At 37.4% G+C, this 20369-nt stretch overlaps 1 protein-coding gene across 3 annotated transcripts in view; it reads right to left on the bottom strand.

The window, feature by feature from the left end:
- The window catches only part of pcdh15b (protocadherin-related 15b), a 297173-nt gene that overhangs the window by 197296 nt on the left and 79508 nt on the right, over positions 1 to 20369 (bottom strand). The gene's annotated exons all lie outside the window — the stretch shown is intronic.

Below are 20369 nucleotides of genomic sequence, written 5' to 3'. Positions count from 1 at the left end.
CATGAGTACTTATTCTTGCATTTTTGATTCAGATTTTCTAGACAGGAAACTAAATTCAGCTTTCTTTTATTACCCATGATAGTCTTTATGCATTATCGCTTTCAATGTCCTGTCAAGAGTCTTTAGCCGTTTCCGGTTCTAACCAGAGCAGTTTATCCACAATAAACATGACACCGCTAAGCAAAGTGATAATTACAGACAGTTTAAAACATTGAAAGTTTAATAAACAATTCTGAACTGTAATGTAGCACCCATGAGATATCACGATGAGCAGCAATACATTTAAATGTCCTTTCGCATTTATTGCCGATAGCTTTATCAAGGGTTAATGTGAACGCTTGAGATGAGATGAGCTCGGTTCATGCAGTATTTCTGAACTTGACCTTTCAGTGCAGTAATTAATGAAGATTGTGACTCATTACTGCTCTTTTATTAACCTCCCACCACAAACTCCCGACTGCTGCAGAAACGCTTTGCTGCCCTTTGGATGAGACTCAGGAGAGTAACATACATCTATATTACCCCACTTTAAGGTTTTATTAACACACGTTGGGAAATGTTTCAAAAGGTTTCATGTCACCACTAACTTTGTTAACTTTTAACACCAACAGGCATTTGAATAACAATCTTTCAATTTTGAAGTTTTTAAATTTGGAAAATTAACCTGATTGCCAATACTAAACCTATATGGGCGGTTTCCCGGACAGGGTTTGGATTAATCCAGAATTAGGCCTAAATTATATTAGGACATTTAAGTACAAACCTAACAAAAACAATGGTGTGCATCTTGAGACGAAATAATAGCACTGATATATACAAGTTCAACGAAAGGAAAATTCTAGGGCCAAATGCTGAATAAAATGAAAAAAATTATTGGCTGAAGCTGAATAAAATGAAAAACTCAGCCAACCACAAAATGTCCCCACAAGGTCACAAATTTACTGTTATTACTATCTTTGTGCATGGGACAATTGGTCCCCACAATGTGATAATTACCAGGTACACACACACACTCTAATCCGCAGTGTAGAGAGGCAAATTTGGCAGAACCCCAAAGAGAATCATGCACAGGTGCACACAAACAAAACACACTGCAATCCAAAATACTAAACAGTGAGGGACGCCCTGCACCAGGTGAATACAACAACAAATTGCACTACAACACGACCAAAAGTTTTAGAAATCATCATTCCAGATGGCAACAAAACAACTTTTGTAACAAGTGACAATGAATGTTTTACAAAATGACCCCAACAGAGAAAAGGGATACTAAGCTAAACAAATGACAATTGCAGCACTTTTAGGGCAAGCCAAAAAAAAAAAAAAAAAATTTTACCAGCCAAGATCATCCAGGCTGAAAGAGAGAACCAGACTCATGACTACAAATATTCCACAGGATCTTCACTGATGTGTACATAAACAGTGCTATAAGATTTTGAATGTTACCTGACAGATCTCACTGAAATATCACACGTCTCTGTGACAGCACTGGATAAAAGATAAGCCACTTAGCCACCTACTGATCTGTCAATCATTCTGCACATTTCCCCAGTAGCACCTCAATGCAGTACACGAGATCCAGGGGGCGGAGTCGGATCCAGATCCAGGGGGCGGAGTTGATTTTCCTCCCACTGCATTCTGATTGGTCGACAGATTCCCAGATACTTTTACTCATGTTGTTGCTCTATAGTTTCCGCATTGAGTCGTAACTAGTTAGTTATTCTTTTGACGGAAAAACAAACTTGCTAAAAAACAATTATTATTAAATAAAGTTTTTAATAGTTACAAACATTGTAGTTTGTACATTGTGGTAATTTGTACCTGTAATTATGTATAGTGGTGGGCAATAGCCACATATTTTATTTTAATTTTTTTCATTTGGAGAAACGTTTAATTATAAACCAAAACAAAAAAGTTTAATTACAAATTCGTACGTTTCACCTCCCCTGAAAAGCCTGTGGTTCTTTGTTACATGCAAGAATAAATCTTTTAAAAAGAACTGTATTCTTTGATTGGCTGAACTTTTACCCCTCTCAGTAGTCCACATGCAGTTTGATTTCAAATACTTAAGTAACAAGTAGGCAGTTCTTTTTAAATTCAAGTTTAAATTAAAAAACATGCTCATCTGGTGGAAAGTGGTGGTGGGGGAAAGTTGGATCCATCTCTCCCCCTGGATCTCGTGTTCCACAATGAGGACCATTTCCATTTCCCTCTCACACCCTTTCTGACACTTCATATTAATTGATTAAATGTTCCATAGTCGAAGAAAGTATTTTATTTGATTATTTATAAAGGCAATACAATTTGCAATAATAATATCAATTCTACACTATATATATGTCACAGTCATGTCAAGTGTTTTCCCAGTCCATGTCTCTTATTTTTAAGTTATGTCTTTGTTAGCCATGTTTGTAGTTCTGTGGTTTATTTTCTTCTTTCATGTGAAGCTTCTTTGAAACACCATTTAAAAAAGTGTTATACACGCAAATTTGACTTGACTATGGAGGCAGTGTTTAGGAAAGAGTGGGGCATGTCTAATGCAGTGGATACATCTGGCATAGGGCTGTCACAATGATTAAATAATCGTCTCATCGCGATTGTTTGACCTCATCGCGATGATTTCAGATCACCGCAATGATTGCACATCTCTCTAAAAAACACAAGGGGGAGCTGCAGCGCCTGTTTAAACGAGATCTGTTTTAGATTACTTCTAAATATGTGTTATGTGTGTTAATATTTACTGCCAGGAAAACCTTGCAAAAGATTTAATTTAAATAATCACAACAATGTGTGAAAATTATTTCATGAACAAAAAAATGTATGGGAATTAAATGTCAAAGAAACAAAACAAAACAAAAGCCCTAACAGGCAATTAATTGTAATAACCGTCATAAGTTATTAGACAACTAACCGTCAGCCAAATTCCTTAATCGTGACAACCCTAATCTGGCAGACATTTTATATTGGGTAAATTGTATGTAGCCGATTTAAGGAAAAGGTACAAGTATGTTATAATATAAGAAATCCTCAAAATGTGCCTTGTAAACAAACAGTGCTTGGCAATAAAGATGAGTATGATTCTGAAATCTTTTTAAAAGACACTTGTACAACCATAGCCGATCCTCCCTGTACAAAAAGCTACGCAAACTGCGTCGGGCCCTACACCAATAAGGGGCCCCCTTGCTTTTAACATGCACAGCCCAAACCGCTTGTGACATCACATAGATATATACACTAGATGTCGCCTTGGGGTACTAAGCATGCCTCAAAACCACTGCCATCTTGGAACAGGGGTCTTGTCATAGGAGGTAGCTAGGTAACGCTGCAGATTAACACAGTGGCTATATCAACTAATAATATTAACCTATAAGATAAAATGACAGTAAAACAATAAAAACAGTAAAATGATGTGTTTGTACTGGAAACGTGTACATGGGTGATTCTCACGAAACCATTGAAACACCACGGCACTAATGATTTTAGCTTTAAAATTTGTAATATAGTAACATTAAAAAGCATCAGAATTAACACAATACTGTGTTCTACCTTGCACAATGTGTGATTTCAACATAAGAATTTATAATTGGAAATTTTATCTCATTTTCTGCTGAAATTCTCATTACCGCAATGTGTCCGGCTGTGTTTGAACATGCGTTATGTTGTAATTTAATCAAATTAACACAAAAATATTAAGAAAAAAAATAAATGGATGTTTTGCTAGACTACTTTAGATGACAGAAAAAATATTTACTGAATATTCATGTATAATAATAATGAAGAAAAATTAGGAAAATGATGTGTCCATGCCTGATGTTCTCATCCTCCGCAACACTTTTTGAGAACAGTTTAAGCACACATACAGAATTTTAATAAAGTTTGATTTTGAGTGACCAAGCACATGGACCAGTTACTTCAAGATGGCTACCAGGTAAGATCATTTTTTTACAGTTAATTTGAAATATTGTCTTGTCAAAATGCTTACACGACATTTTGATTATCATTACTGCAACAGATGCTTATTAAAGGCTCTCTAAGCGAATCTGTGAGACGTTAGTTATTGTTGACGTTTGAAACTGTTTTCAAATAGACGGAGCGTAGCTAACTCCTCCCCCTCCCCCTCCCTTCCGTGCTTTCATGAACGCGCCCAACCCCCACCCCCAAATCCTTTTTGTCGTTTATTGGCTGGAATACTTTGTTTTGTTTTGTGATGCTAGGTTTGGCCACTTGTTGATATTGCCATTTGAGAAGCCTGGGCTGTCTACAGAGATCGCGTTTTTTTACAGTTTGATCAGCGGACAGGCAGCAAGCAGATAGTGAGGAGATGTTTCCGGTATGTAACAAAAAATGTATTATGGTCTAAAACGCTTCAATTCGCTTAGAGCGCCTTTAAATGTTAATTTAATTAATAGAAGCTTAATACTTTGATTTTAAATGCATGTGCAGAATCTCCAAATTATGTTCTTTTAGGTTTGTCATGTCGTTTTGAAAATATGTCAGTGTTGATGTTTTCTGACTGTTGCGGTAATGAGATTTTTTAGGACTAATTTTTTAAATTATGTTACAAAAAGTGTTAAATGATAAGTAAAAGTTTTTAAATTAATGTTCCCATTTACTCCAGACTTTGTTTTTCAATGTCTGGTGGGAAAAAAAGTAAATTTAAGCAAATATTACATTTTCATGCTGGACATTTTTAAAAGCAAGTTTTCGCGAGAATCACCCACATGTATTTGCAAAGTGAATAATGAATCAGGAAGTCATTGTAAAAAAAATCTCCATTCCACTGAAAATGTTCTAGTCCCATATATGAAACACAGGGAATACAATGGCATAGTGGATTGCAATAAGGTTAGTAGTATACAACCCTACCCTAATAGTCAAATAATATTTTTTAATCATACCCTTACTGGGGGCTGAGCCCCCCTAAAATGAAAATCCTAGAATCGCCCCTGCCTTAGGATCCAAACTGGGATAGATTCAAAAGCCACCAAACACTTCCATGTTTTCCCTATTTAAAGGCGCAAAAGAGGATGTTTCCGCCGACTGAGAATCCAAAGACCGTTACTGAGTTTTTTAAATAAGCGCATGCGCAAGAACAGCCTCCCTCCTTCACAGCTCATATCTAGGAAACGCCTTCCATAACTCGTGCACGAGTATTTGAACACGAGTGTTTGTTTACCACTGGCATATGCTGTGTCGCGTCAGTGGATTCATTATGTGAAAAGATATGATAATAAACACATAAGACGTAAAGTTAGATCAGTTGACGCTACTCCCATTTCAACTAGCGTGTAGCAGCCTGGTCACTTACAACTACAGTACAAGAACAACGTCGATATACCTGAATAACAGTACAACAATAATTATTCCACAAAGAAAGAATAATCACTGTTACCTGTCGAAGAGAATTTTTGCGACCTGCGCGTCTGACACCTCTCTGTTCCTTCATTGCTCTCCAGTGTTGAAATGTTTCTCCAATAACGACTCTGGTTAGATAACATTCTTCTGACAATTTTCTCCTCTTCTCAGCGACTTAAAAACTCTTTCTTTTGCGTCCTCCTTCGGGTTTCTTCTCTTCCATGGTGCAGATTCGAGGAGGAAAGCAGGAGCGAAAATGAAAACAAACCGAAACTTAAGACGGAGTTTCATGCGCTATGCGCATGCGTCACTCGTGTAACGTTACTGGAGCGCGCACGTCTCTCCCAAGAAACGTAATGGCAGTGATTGACAAGCCAGAGGGCCAATGACGATTGCGATGATTGCATCAACGATTGGCTGATGTTTATAAGGCCCTACCTTATGCACAGATGACATATATTAATTTTATTACTTTCAGTGCGCCTAATAAATAGTCTTTTATCATTTAGTAAAGACAGTTTCAGGTAACATTGCAAAAATGTATTAAACAAACATCCTCTTTTCCACCTTTAAAGACTCTTACATGAGTAGTTACACGAGTAAGTATGGTGGCACAAAATAATACTTTTGTTTGGAGCCATAGGAATGAATGGGGCTAGGCTAAATGCTAACACATTCACGATGCGCTGTACAAAGATTAAAAGTGCACGCATTGACAAAAAGATAGGTATGTATTCATTCATCTAAGTTGAGGTAAAAACATAGTCAAATATTGAAAAAACTGTGGTGTTTTCCTTTAAAGCGTAACTAAACCCCTGGTCAGAGCCTGACTCCACCCACTGGCAATATTTGAAAAATGCAAGAAAAGTGGGCAGATCCCAACAGAGATAGAGGGGACGAACTAAGCTCGTACCAAGCATGTGGAGAGATCGTAACAAGGGCGTGGTGAGCTTGAACCTGCTTACGTCACGAGTTACTTTTTGGACCCAACATCCAATAGGAAAATTCAACTGCAGTAGCCACCGTTCAACCTGAAGAGGGCAGCACTCAGACGTTTTTACACCATATATTATAGTATTGAAACACTTTATATCCAAATGTCAAAAAACTTACTAAAATCAATGAACAGCACTAATAAAGCATAATTCTTACAGATCATTAACTAAAAAAAGTTGGTTAAGGGTTTAGTTACTCTTTAAGTTGTTTGTTATAGTTTTTCTGACATCTGTTTTGGTTTTATTTTATTCATAATTTTCTATGTGTTTCCTTGATGTTCTGTATCTCTTAAAGAATATATTTGGCAGTAGACCTTGTTTTCTAAATACCAATGTAACAGATTAAGGCTTTTCAGCAAACACGTTTCAATGATATAATTATGAATTATTCTGATGAGTGTCAAAGTAATGTCCATATGTCAAAAATATACAGCTGTAATATAATACTTTGTCTGTTTTTAGTTAACTTTGTTTGAGTTTTTATGAACACGCTGACAGGGCCCCCTCACAAAGTTCCTCAGGGCACCCAGAACTCCAGGCTCGGCTCTGTGTACAACAACAAGTGATCGTTTGTCAAAGTCAAAACTTGAGAAATGTAGCATGCATTAAAGTGATAATGGATGCCTGACACATGAAATGCATATGACGAGAGCAGAAGATGACTTAATGAATGTCATTACTGAATGTATGAAACAGCCAGAGGATCACAACATCCAGCATTTCACATCACTTCAGCTAGCTGGTGAAACCACAAAAATCCATTAGAGTAAATCCAGTCTATGTACGCTCGATAATGGCCCGTATGCGACAGTGAAAGAGGACAGCAAAATGGGCAGTAGACACTAAAAACAGCAATTATTTTTTTCACTTCCAGTTTTCCCTTTGTGACATTTATACGGTGAGAGTGCCCCGCTTTTCCCAAAGGTATTTGACTCTGGAGGCACAGCATCTATTCCTGCTGGCCTGCTCAGGGGTTTTGCACTTCAGCCCGGCTTTGCTTGATCTTTCATGTTGCGTTAGGAGTGCGGCCGAATAAAAATGCCTGTCAGACATGATATGTTTGTGCAGGTGAAAGCATCCACGTTTCTGGAAACTTCCGCTGGCTCTTTCACTGAATTGCTTAGAGTCGTGAAAATGTAAATGTTCGGCTATTTTACTATTATACTCTTTAAACTGTGCTGCATGGTCACTTCCGATCTAGACAGCTTTTTTAAATATAACAGGATCTATATGTAGTAATCCAGTCCAAATTATTTATATGTTGATTCCAAAACAATACATGGTCATTCTTCAATGGTCATCAACACAGTTTCAATCCGAAGAGGCTTACTGTCAAAATGATCTAACCAATGTTGGTTACATAAAGAATCATTCAAACTATGATATAAGTTTCTCATTGTTCTGGCCACACCATGTGAACCTCTCACACTGTTCTCTCAGCTCACTTTATATTCTGAAGGTGCCATTTTTTACTTCTAGCAGGAACATGTGTGAAATTATTAAAGACAAAACTGGCCTGTGGCTAAAGCACTTTTATATACAGTACTCCATCATGACATAAAACAGCGGGAGACAGAGTGGAACACAGATGTGTTAAAGGGCACCTATTATGCAAAATCCACTTTTAAAAGTGTTTGGACATAAATGCGTGTTGGCACTGTGTGAACACAACAACCCTACAATGAAAAAAATCCACCCACTCTCTTTAGACATACCTTTAGAGTCTCATTAGACATACCCTTTTGTTTCTTTTGTTAATGTGATGTCACACTGATAAAGCCCCATTCATGGACACTGACTCACAGTCCTAAATTATCATAGTTTTCACCCTCAGCGAGTCGTACGCAGTCTGTAATATCTCAATAGTGAGACACTATTGTCTTAGACTGTATTTATCAGATTTATTTGAACTGAAAGCGCTCACTGTCTCTTTTGGTAAGGGAGACAAGGTAAGGTAAGACTTTACAGACACATTCTGGGCACACATGAGACTTAGCATATATTACATCTTGTAAAATGGGCTTAATATGTGCCCCTTTAAAATGCAAACTTTGCATGTAAAAGAGACAAGCATTGAGCATCTTATGACATATAATACCAGACGATGGACTGAGCTTCAAAATGTCTGATCCTGACCGATACATCTGGTTCCTCTGAAATGTGACACTGAATTGAGCTGGCCGAGAGTCAAATGCTCAGATAGGCAATTTCATGCAAATTTCAACCTTATTGTGAAAAGTAGTCTTTAGCCACAGTTTTTAACCAAACTGATTTATCAGATGTAAATGAAGAGTTTGGTTCCAAAACGCAATAAACCCCAGTCCTCCTCCTCTGCAGAATGCAATAAATCCGCTCAACAAATCACAGCGCACCATTCCACGCATTGTAAACAACAATGGTGTCGCGTTGAATACGCACGGAATCCTAGTTTTCCTCATCTACTTTGTACTTCGTTATCAACAAACAATTAAAAACAAAATAATACTTTGATGGCATTGATAAACCTGTGGTGGTTTTCTGTGGCGGGGAACAAACGTAAGCCACTTGGGCACTCAGGCGTTGCTTGTTCTCACACGACAGCATCAAGCATCTCTCATGCTAAAACATTGACCTAAAGGGATCTTATGAAAAACTTTCAATTTTTTTATTCAAGTCAACAAAAATCGAGCAGGATCAAAACATTTTACATCTGATCGCTGTCAAAAAAGTTCATTGACGACATCCCAAGGATGACAGCAGCAATGGCAGTGTTCTTAACTCTTTCCCCGCCAATGACGAGTATTTCCGTCTTTCCGCAATACCGCTATTATCCACTAGGTGGAACTTTTTAAACCCGGAAGTATTGCCCTCTGGCAAGCTGCTGCATGTCCGTGTCTGTTTTAAAGATCGCTCTGAATGGGATCTCTATGAAAAGTCCGTCACAAAAATGGAATTATCTCTGCTTTTTGCTCAAAATGTGGTGTTTTTGCAGAAACCTACCCATATTCAAAAGCTGATTACAAAAGAACTACTCAAGGTAGGATGAAACAGATTTTTTTGTTTGAAAGCAGAGGGTCTGTTCTTTCATTTGATATATTGTATTTTTATATATTTGAAGAAGAAAATTTTCTGGAAGGCATTAAACTTTGGTGAAAATCATGAAAAACGCTGGCGCTGGGTGGCAACTTTTTTTTAAAAATGCTGGCGGTGAAAGAGTTAATATGACAAAGTGTTTTGATTAATGCCATTAATGTTTTTTATCAGTGTATACAACTAGTCAACTAAATGAATATAACATGGCAAAGATTATGCACATTTATATATTGATTCAATAGATTTATAGCCTGACTACGTCAGACTTCGTACTTCCGCTAAATTTCATTACGCTTCTGTACTCAGTCTGAGATACCTCCCATTCAAACCGTTTTCCCCCGGTCTCAAAATGACCGTCCAATCAACGAACAGAGGGCGGGCTGAGAGCCGTGACGTAGACGCTAAACGCCGAATCACGGTTGTAGTTTGTTGTGGACATGGAGACACAGAAAGCTATTTGCTCTGTTGTGGAGAACTGGCACTTGCCAACTTAAACCCGAACAAGAAAAGTGTTTGTTAAACATTTGAATGGAGATTATGTTGTTGCCCTACTCCCGACAAGTTTTTGGAAAAGTTTAATTTATCAACTTTACCGATCGTCAGCGAGAAACTGTGTGCAGCACAGCTTGACGTGCACAACGATCGAGAAATCATGGAATGGAATTATATTGTTCACAGTTAATGGTGGAGGACGCGTGGGCAAGCATTCTTTGGTGACATTCCTGATTAACCAAAAAATAAGGTAGGAAGATTTAATTTACATATGGTTATGGTTGCCGTTAGACGTGAGTGGAAAGCCACCGTAAGGATAGTGTTCAACTAGCTCTGGCACAATTTACTTTACATAATCTGCAAAAGTCGTTCATAGCCATGTTAACTCTGGTATTTCGCTCGATGGGTTTGTTTTCACATCATACGTGTATTTTACAGCAGAGATTCGATGCGGCTGATCCGGCGCATAAAGCACATCATATCCAAATGTTATGTGTGATTGGCTTACGTTTAGACCAATGATTTTAAACTTCAGACAAGCCCCTCCCACGGGAAGGAAAATGATTGTCAATTATGCCCAGCCAGACTCTGTCTATGAAGCGAAGCAAAATAGCAGAGGATGGTATTACCAGGCTAATAGATTTATAGTATTTTGAAAAAAAATATATATATATAATTTTTTATAATAAATCTTTGAAAATCAAATTATGGATTTGAATTTTTAATGTTATTATAACCCTAAATATGCTATGTGCAAGTTTGTAACAGAAAATTGTGGTTTTCATCTTGTCACTTTCTTGGTCTAGAAAACAAATTTAGTCAAAATGGATTTATTGCGTTTTAGAACCAAACTCTTCAAAAATGTTATGGTTTAAAGCAACACTAAAGAGTTTTTGCTCTTTGCTCCCCCTACAGGTTAGAAGCAGAATTGTCCATTACCACTGTCGTAAATACTGCAGCATAGCTGGCTCTGGTTGGATTGTAGGTCTGCCGTAAAGTAAGTTTTTGTAGTTTTCACTCGAACTACAGGACCCCGACCCGACGGTTGGAAACTTCTTTAGTGCGGTTTTGGCCGATAGAGGACCAAACCTTTTTGGAAACGTTATTTTAAGGTAAAAAAAAACTCTTTTGAGCTGAACTCAAAGATCTAAGACTTTTTTATGTACACAAAAGGCCTATTTATCTTAAATATTGTTCACAAATCAGTCTAAATCTGTGTTAGTGAGCACTTCTCCTTTGCCGAGATAATCCATCCACCTCACATGTGTGGCATATCAAGATGCTGATTAGACAGCATGATTATCGCACAGGTGTGCCTTAGGCTGGCCACAATAAAAGGCCACAATAAAATGTGCAGTTTAACTGTATTGGGGGGTCTGTGGGTGTCAGAAACCATTTGCCTAACGCGGTGCCACACATCTCCTTCACATAGAATTGATCAGGTTGTTGATTGTGGCCTGTGGAATGTTGGTGCACTCCTCTTCAATGGCTGTGCGAAGTTGCTGGATATTGGCAGGAACTGGAACACGCTGTTATATACGCCCATCCAGAGCATCCCAAACATACTCAATGGGTGACATTGGGGAGTATGCTAGCCATGCAAGTGAGATGTTTTTAGCTACCAGGAATTGTGTACAGATCCTTGCAACATGGGGCCATGCATTATCATGCAGTAATATGTAGGGCCCTATAATTTCCGCGATCACGGAATCACGGACGGAATCGCGGAATTGGCTAATTAACACGGAATCTAGTATTAACGCCGAATTTTGCGGAATTTTACATATTTTGAATAAAATTATGTTTTTGTGTGGGAGACGAACGTATGTCTGGGGGAAATGCAGACCGGGGGAAGTAAATCTGGGCGACACGCCCCCCTCCCGTCGTTTCAGACCCCCTCCAAAACACTGAAACCATGGCGAAGCGGCTCTCCACGACTCTGCTTTCGTCAGCGAAAAAAATCGACGCTAAGCACTTAACGTTAGTTCCGAGCAGGTCTCACATGATTTTTATATGACCGGAGAACTGTTATTTTGGAAGTTTTGTCAACACTCTGTTCACGGTGAGCGCAAAGATACATGCACTCTCTCATCCACGTCTGTCTCACTGTACCTCTCTTACGTGCACGCGCTCACGCATCTGTCCGAAGTGCGAACACAAATCCTCATGTATTTGTTCAGTTTTATGCATTTCAAGCGAGCTGAGGCAAACTATACTATCCCTCGCATTTAAAATATAATCATCTGCATCATGGCGGCGCTCTCTGTCTCTCTTTTGCTCGCACGTGCAAAGAGCTGCGTGCTCATGCTGTCCTAAGTCAGATCACTATCGTGTGTATGTTTGTAAAGTTATATGCATTTCAAGCGATTGTGTATAAAATATGGATCGCGTTCCGCTGGATTGATGTGTTTAAGGCACTTCTGAAGGCACCACTGCTTTGACACCTTGTTGTAGCCTCCTGCAACAACACTAAACAATGCATTGAATTGAGTTGTGTGTGTGTGCGCGCGCGTGTGCGTGTGTATGTGCGTGTGTAAATGCATCTTTTATAGTCATTAAGTGATCCTGTTATCCAGTTTTCCCCCAAATCATTTACATTTTAATCCTTAACATTAAAGGCACACTCTTTTTATGACTAAAATAAAAGTAAAGGGTAAAAAATATAATTGCCAAAAATTAAAACGGATAAAACGGATAAAACGGAATTTGCAAAAATTAAAACGGAGAAAACGGAATTTGGGAAAAAATAAAACAGAATTTGGGAAAAAATAAAACAGAATTTGGGAAAAAATAAAACGGATTTTATAGGGCCCTAAATATGAGTTGATGGTTGTGGATGAATGGCACAACAATTGGCCTCAGGATCTTGTCACGGTATCTCTGTGCATTCAAAATGCCATCACTAAAATTCACCTGTATTTGTTGTCCATAACATATGCCTGCCCAGTCCATAACTGCTCACCCACACAATGCCATACACACTGTCTGCCATCTGTTATGCACAGTAAAACTGGGATTCAGTGAAAACAGGATTTATCCATAAAGAGAACACCTCTCCAAAGTGCCAGACCCCATTGAATGCATTTGCCCACTCAAGACGGTAACGATGACAAACTGCAGTCCGATCGAGACCCCAATGAGGATGACGTGCATGCAGATGAGCTTCCCTGAGACGGTTTCTGTGTAGGTTAACACGCTGTTTATCATTTAAATTGAGAACATTTAATCAATGAATCAGTGGAAATGGGATTCATCCATGAAGAAAACACCTCGCCAAAGTGCCAGACGCCATTAAATGTGAGCATTTGCCCACTCAAGTAAGTTACGATGACAAACTGCAGTCAGGTCGAGACCCTATTGAGGATGACAAGCATGCAGATGAGCTTCCCTGAGATGGTTTCTGACAGTTTGTGCAGAAATTCTTTGGTTATGCAAACTGACTGTTGCAGCAGCTGTCCGGGTGGCTGGTCTCAGACAATCATGGAGGTGAATATGATGGATGTGGAGGTCCTGGGCTGGTGTGCTTACACGTGGTCTGTGGTTCTGAGGCCGGTTGGATGTACTGGCAAATTCTCTAAAACACCTTTGGGGACAACTTATGGTAGAGAAATGAACATTCAATTCATGGGCAACAGCTCTGGTGTACATTCTTACAGTCAGCATGCCAACTGCACACTCCCTCAAAAACTTGCAACATCTGTGGAATTGTGCTATGTGATTAAACTGCACATTTTAGAGTGGCCTTTTATTGTGGCCAGCCTAAGGCACACCTGTGAAATAATCATGCTGTCTAATCAGCATCTTGATATGTCACACCTGTGAGATGGAACCTCTGAAGCTTTAAGTGTAAAACTAATGACAAGTTTATAAAGTAATGCTTTATATTTGTCTTGTGTCAGTTTCACTTTCCAGTCTGACAGCTGGACTGCAACAAAGTCGTAAAAAGTATACAAATGTTTCATAATGAGATGATTATACCGTTGCATTATATTACTAATATACAGTAGTTGTGATCATAACCTCACTGTAGAGACAGGCAGAAGTGGTTAGCAAAAGAAGACAAACTACATAAAGTAAAAACAGAACTAAACTTGCCCAAATTATACAGTGTTTATTAGAATTGATTTATCCATGCAGGTCATTATTTCTTTCTTTTTTATTATTCATGTGCCCTTATAATCTTTCATTAAAAGCATTAACTCCCCTTCCTTCTCATGCATGTCTCGATCTGAGGGCATGGCTATATTGACTGTCCAATGGGCAGACTTCCAATGATTCAATCAACACTTTTTAACATTCCCTAAATTATACACAAATTAATTCACAATTCACAAATCACCACAAGGACTTCAATCAGATTCAACAAAAGGACAAACTAGCATACATGGGCAGTCGTGGCCTAATGGTTAGATAGTCAGGCTTGTTACCTGAAAGTCACTGGTTGGATTCAGGCTTAGATATATTCTTACATGTGCATACAGTACAGTAGGTTTTCTATAACATGTAACTTTATTTGTTTGTAAATATGCCTATTTAACGTTTCTATGCTTTAGCAATATAAAGACCCTTTAAACCATGCTAGAGGAAAAGAGAGAAAGAATGTACAGTGTAAATCAAAGAAGTCAAAAGTTAAGCAACAAGGCAATTAGGGCTGGGTGGTATGACGGTATTTTCCGTAACAGATTTTTCTATTCTGTGTATTCCGCGTAATGTTAATAAATTAGCGTGGCCATCTTAAGGTTTTGAAGTCAGAGAAAGCAATGAAGAATCTGAAAACGGAATAAGCCTGAGAACTCAACGACAAATCAGAAAATGAAATAAGACTGAGAATGCAACAATGAATCAGAAAACGAAATAAGCCAGAGAACGCAACAACAAATCTGAACATAAAATAAGACTGAGAATGCAACAATAAATCTAAATAAAAACTAAGTCTGAGAACGCAACGACAAATCAGAAAACAAAATAAGCCAGAGAACACAACAACAAATAGCCACAATTGTCTCATCAGCTGGCATCCCCAGGACGTTGCGCCGCAAGCGCTACAATGATGTCAGGAGATGGGGGAATCCCAAGCTTGCCAGCATAAATCGGGCACGCCGTGTAACGGGAGGTGGATCTGCCTCTACACAGGACCTGACACCAGCAGAGGACATCGCTGCGTCCACCCTCACCGCTGAAAGCCAAGAAACTCAAGCAGTCCAACCCCAAAGTAAACTTACAAATCAAGTTCACATACATTGAGGTTTCTTATGAAAACATTTTAATTATTATTTACATAAAATAAACGTAATACAGCCACACAGCAAACTTATGAAAATATTTTAATCGTTATTTGCATGATAATGTTTTAACGCAGCCACACAATAAATAAAAACTATCACCACAATGCTTACCACAATGATTTCCATTATCTCATGTGTTAATATTTTTTATTGTAACAATTTATGATTAGCAAAAATAACTCTTGCATCTGTGTAGATTAGATAAGCAAAGTGTGTGCGCGTTGTGCATGCTATACATTATGGTCAAGCATGCGCCCTTAAAATAGCATAATGAACAACGCGCAATGCACCACTGTTTTTTGAAACTGCTAAATAGCATCAGGGATGGTTTGCGCCCGGAACACGGCTCCTTTTTTTGCGCTAAACCGCCCAGGGAGCGCAAGTTCATTCCCTAGTTTGCCGACGTGCCTCTGTGGAGGGAAAAACCCGCTGTGCGCCGGTGCAAAATACGAATGATACATGCGTCACTGACAAAGTCAATTGCGCTGGGTGCAAGATAGGGCCCCGAAATCTGAATACGAAATAAGCTCGAGAACGCAACAACAAATCAAAAAACTAAATAAGCATGAGAACGCAACAACAAATATGAACACGAAATAAGACTGAGAATGCAATGATAAATCTAACTGAGAACGCAATGACGAATCTGAAAACACAATCCAAACATTCAGTCACGTGATCCTAAACATTTAAAGGGTAGTGTATATTCTAAAATATTAGAAAAGCTGATTCAATACTCTTGTAAGAAATAAAATCAACATTTACCCTATTTACTTCTTAATTCACATTTCTGGTCTTGTGCATGATTCATTTATTTATATTGTTTAAGATGAAATGCCCGGCCCGTCACAAACACAAACACTTTTTACAATCTATTTCTAAATAGCAATAACCTTAAGAGTTATACTTGTTCACTATCATGTTTCAAACATCATGACACTGTAGATTGCACAGACTACTGGTTATACAGATTGCCAACTGAAAAAAATATAGTTATAGTTAGGAAATGTGTAATCATATTCACATTCAGTTCAGATTGGTTCCATTATAGTAAGGAAAATTATTTCACAATTCATTTACTTCCAGAAGTATGAAATTCCGAAGCCATGCACAACATTGTTTTGTCTGTTTTATATACATATATTCATTTAACAGATGATAAGGAACATCACAGGCAATTTAACATATGAGCAACAATAAAAGTAGTGTTAAGCTGATGTCATTTCAGTAAAACAGCCTATTGAGAGAGTTTTCCGACAAATAAATCTCACTTTACTCTCAATCAGCCCCGCCGCTCCCATAACGCGCATCACGCGCTGTGCGTAGGGCACCAGGTACTGATAGGGCACCAAAAATAAGCCCTAATGAAAAAAAATTATAATGCTGATAGAATTTCATTAGCCTATAGAAATATTATCAGGCAATTTTTATCCATGTATATGTTACAAAAAAAGGGGAAACAAGATACTTTCTATACTAGAGCAATTAAATTATGCCCCCCAGCCTTTGATGGTCCGTGCCGGTTGATCGCGCGGGCGCCTGACGAAGTTTGACAGAGGCCGTTTCTCAATCCGAAGGCTGCTGCCTCCAGAGGTCGCATTTCTAGGCTGGATACATCATCAAAGCTTTCTTATTTCGTAATATAAACGCTTATTAAGTTGACTATTATTCTTAGTTAATCGTAAATGGTTGTAATATGCTTATGACTTGATAATGTAATGTTCAGTTAACTGAAATAAACCAGGCTTGATGACGTATGCAGCCTGCATATGCGACCTCGCGCAGGCTGCAGCCTTCGGATTGAGAAACGGCCAGACAGTAGGCAACTTTTAAAAATGGCCCCGAAAAGACAGCAGGAGTCAGGATCGGAAAAAAGAAAAAACTGCGGGATGATGCGCGTGCATCACTTGCAGGTAAGTCCATCATGTTTAATCAATCCTAATAAGGGAAATGTGCATGGGCTGCAGCTGCTGCTAATCGGAATGCGCATCGAACTTTCTGTGCTGACATCAATGTTAGCAAACTATGTTGTTATAATTTATAACTTTAGTGCAAGTTAAATTGAGATTTTACTGTAAAACATTACCTATGCATATGCATTTTACAAATAACTGACGCCAGCTGTTACTTTCTTTACTACGTTTCTTTAGATATTGAACAGTATTTTATTTTGTGGTTTATTTTGACGTGACGGTGGTTAATACTTTCTCAGAAAAGTTAACATTAGCAGTCAGTGCACATGGTAGGCTAACAATTCCTGACTGTTAAATATATATACATATAAAATGTCATCATGTATGATATGAAGCAAACATTACTGTGACACTTAGTTCTCTAAATCTTTGTTTTATTTAAGAATATTGGGTATTCTTGTTTAGTTATTGATGTTTATTTAATGTAATTTATTTAAAGTGACATTGTACTTGGGAAAAACATGTCTGGATTATTTAGATAATTTTTTTATTTTGTTATTCTATTTAAGTTTGTTATTTTTTTCTATTTTGCTATTCTATAAAAGTTTGCACGTTCAAATTAGTGTGTGTTGGCTAAAACTGTGAAGATTTTACTTTATGCTTTTAAGTTATATGTTTGTAAAAAGTTAAACTGGCAAAAACAAAAGTTTTTTTTTCTCAGGGTTGGGGTGGGGGGCATTATAAAGGAATTATGCTTAGGGCACCAAAATGGCTAGCAGCGGCACTGCTCTCAATACATGAACAAAATCAAAAGGTAATAGAAATGCTGATTGAGGTCACCATGGCCCACGGTTATAATTTCATGTTTTTTATGAAATAAGCTGGTGGTGATGTCATGTTGGTGCTCAAAGCTTTATGCTGGTATAGCAGATATTACAGGTGTTAACTGTAAATATGAATGACCTGTGACCTGCAGATGTACTCAGAACCACACAGAATCAACACTGTGCTCTTCAGAAGACATAAATGTCCTAAATGATACTATACCCTATTTACCTATAATGTGCACTTTAGCATCTAGTGTATGAAGTTTAGAAGGATAGTGTAACATTGACAGTTTTTTATGTATAAGTGTTCCCCATATGAGGGCAAAATATGTCAAAGCATAACACAATGTGACATTAATGTTTATTTTTTTTATCAGTGTATATCACTGTTCAACTAAATGTATATATCATGGCAAAGATGAATGCACATTTATACATTGATTGAATAGATTTCTAGCATTTTGAATAAAAAACCGTCATGGATTTATTGCATTTTGTGGAAAAAAAAATAGTTTTTATAATAAATCTTTGAAAATCGAGTTATGGATTTGAATTTTTTATGTTTTTATAACCTAAAGATGCTATGGGAAAGTTTGTAACAGAAAATAGTGGTTTTCATCTTGTCACTTTCTTGGTATAGAAAACACGTTTTTACGATTTGTCAAAATGGATTTATTGTGTTTTGGAACCAAACTCTTCAAATGTATTCAAATCAAATCTCAAACTGACAGGCAAAAACACTTTTATTTCAGCTTTTATTTTTTATTTTAGCAGTTTATAAACTTTTAAATATGGGTATTTTTCTTCAAAAATAAAAAATTTTGAGCAAAAAACTGAAATAATGTTAGAGATCAGATTCATAAGGATTATCAAAACATACATGGACTGTAAAATTAATAAATAATTTTTTGCTTCCATTTTTTTTTATAAATTCATGAATATTACAGATAATAAAAACTCATCAGGAAAATATTTTTGCAATGTTTTCCGAAAGCAAATGTTTTTTCTTAAATGACAAGATAACTTGTCAATGGCGGGAAATGAGTTAATTATTGTTAATAATTATTATAGACAAACTAAGGTATATAATTAAATCATCTGGTTTGATAAATGTATCTGGATTTTTTTGATTGGTAGATGCTAAAGAAGTGACGCAAACTGTGGCAGGACAGATTCGATTTTGGAATTATGGGAAACACGGATTCATCACTGCACTTTAAATAGAAAAAGACATTTGATATAGAAGCAATAAAGCAGGAGGATTAATTTTAAATGGCTATTACTCACATGTTGCATGTGCTTGAAGTGTTCAATGCTAACAGACAAATCTTTGGTTTGCACAGATTACATACGAACGTGTAAGCTTTACTGTTTGCTGCTTTAAGAGACATGAACATGGAGAAATATGGCCAAGGGCAATTAATCTTTACATCTTCAGATTCTGCCATCATGCCTCGTTTCATCACGGACATTATGAGTGTTTCGACTTTACCTCTGGACGTTCTGTGCATAATCATCAGATGACCTCTGCAAAGATGCGTGACAGAACAACAGAGGCAGTAATGAACAATTTGAGTTTGTGATCTAAGTAGGGAGGAAGACGCTGCTAAAAGGCATTGCGGAGGAGGCACAATATAATGTAGCATCTAATCGCGCTACACTGCTACTTGCTGGAAAAGTTTCTGTTAACTACTGTTAAAGCGACACTGTTTTAAAAGTAACTATCATCAAGCTACAAAAAATTTAGTTAAGTTAGATGCATCGCTAATTGTAGTGCATAAGTATCAACTTTTGGTGGGACACACCTAAACTTAGTCAAGGAATAAAAACTGTGTGTTATTTAAGCTTAACACTTCTATTATGTAGCCTTGCTTTCACTCCCACTCACAAATGATCTTTTAATAAACTCATTTATCAACATTATGTATAGTTTGGCTTTAGTTTCTCATGGTCATTAAATGGTACTTAAGTCCTGCACAAAGTAAAGTCATTTACAATGTTTCCTTACATTACTGTTCTTACTGAACAAACCTCTGTGAGCCACCTGATGAGAAACAACTTACCCGTGTAGTCTTAAACATGGCACAATTAAAAAAACAGCATCTTTAAAAAAATGCACCCCTTTCTACACTGGAATCATTATGCAGAGGATATTTACAACAAATCCTACATGTTTTTAAATATGATGGTCTTCAGATAAATATTACTGCCAAATTTTGACACTGCTGTCATTTTACCATATAATACGTGGATTTTTTTCCCAAATGAATGAGTTAGATTTATAATCTTTTCCCATTCATATACTGATAAACAGTTGCGTTTGTTTTTACTTCAGTAACAACCAGTGTTTTAGTCGAGACCACCTAAACCAAGACCCTAGGGTGTCAAGAAGCTCGCTCGTTTTGCCTCAGCTTTCACCATTGAAATGCG

This window comes from Misgurnus anguillicaudatus, chromosome 4, assembly GCF_027580225.2.
Source record: "Misgurnus anguillicaudatus chromosome 4, ASM2758022v2, whole genome shotgun sequence".
In the NCBI taxonomy this organism is placed as follows: Eukaryota; Metazoa; Chordata; class Actinopteri; order Cypriniformes; family Cobitidae; genus Misgurnus; species Misgurnus anguillicaudatus.
Note: the sequence above shows the minus strand (reverse complement) of the source record. Positions and strands in the feature narration are given on the sequence as shown.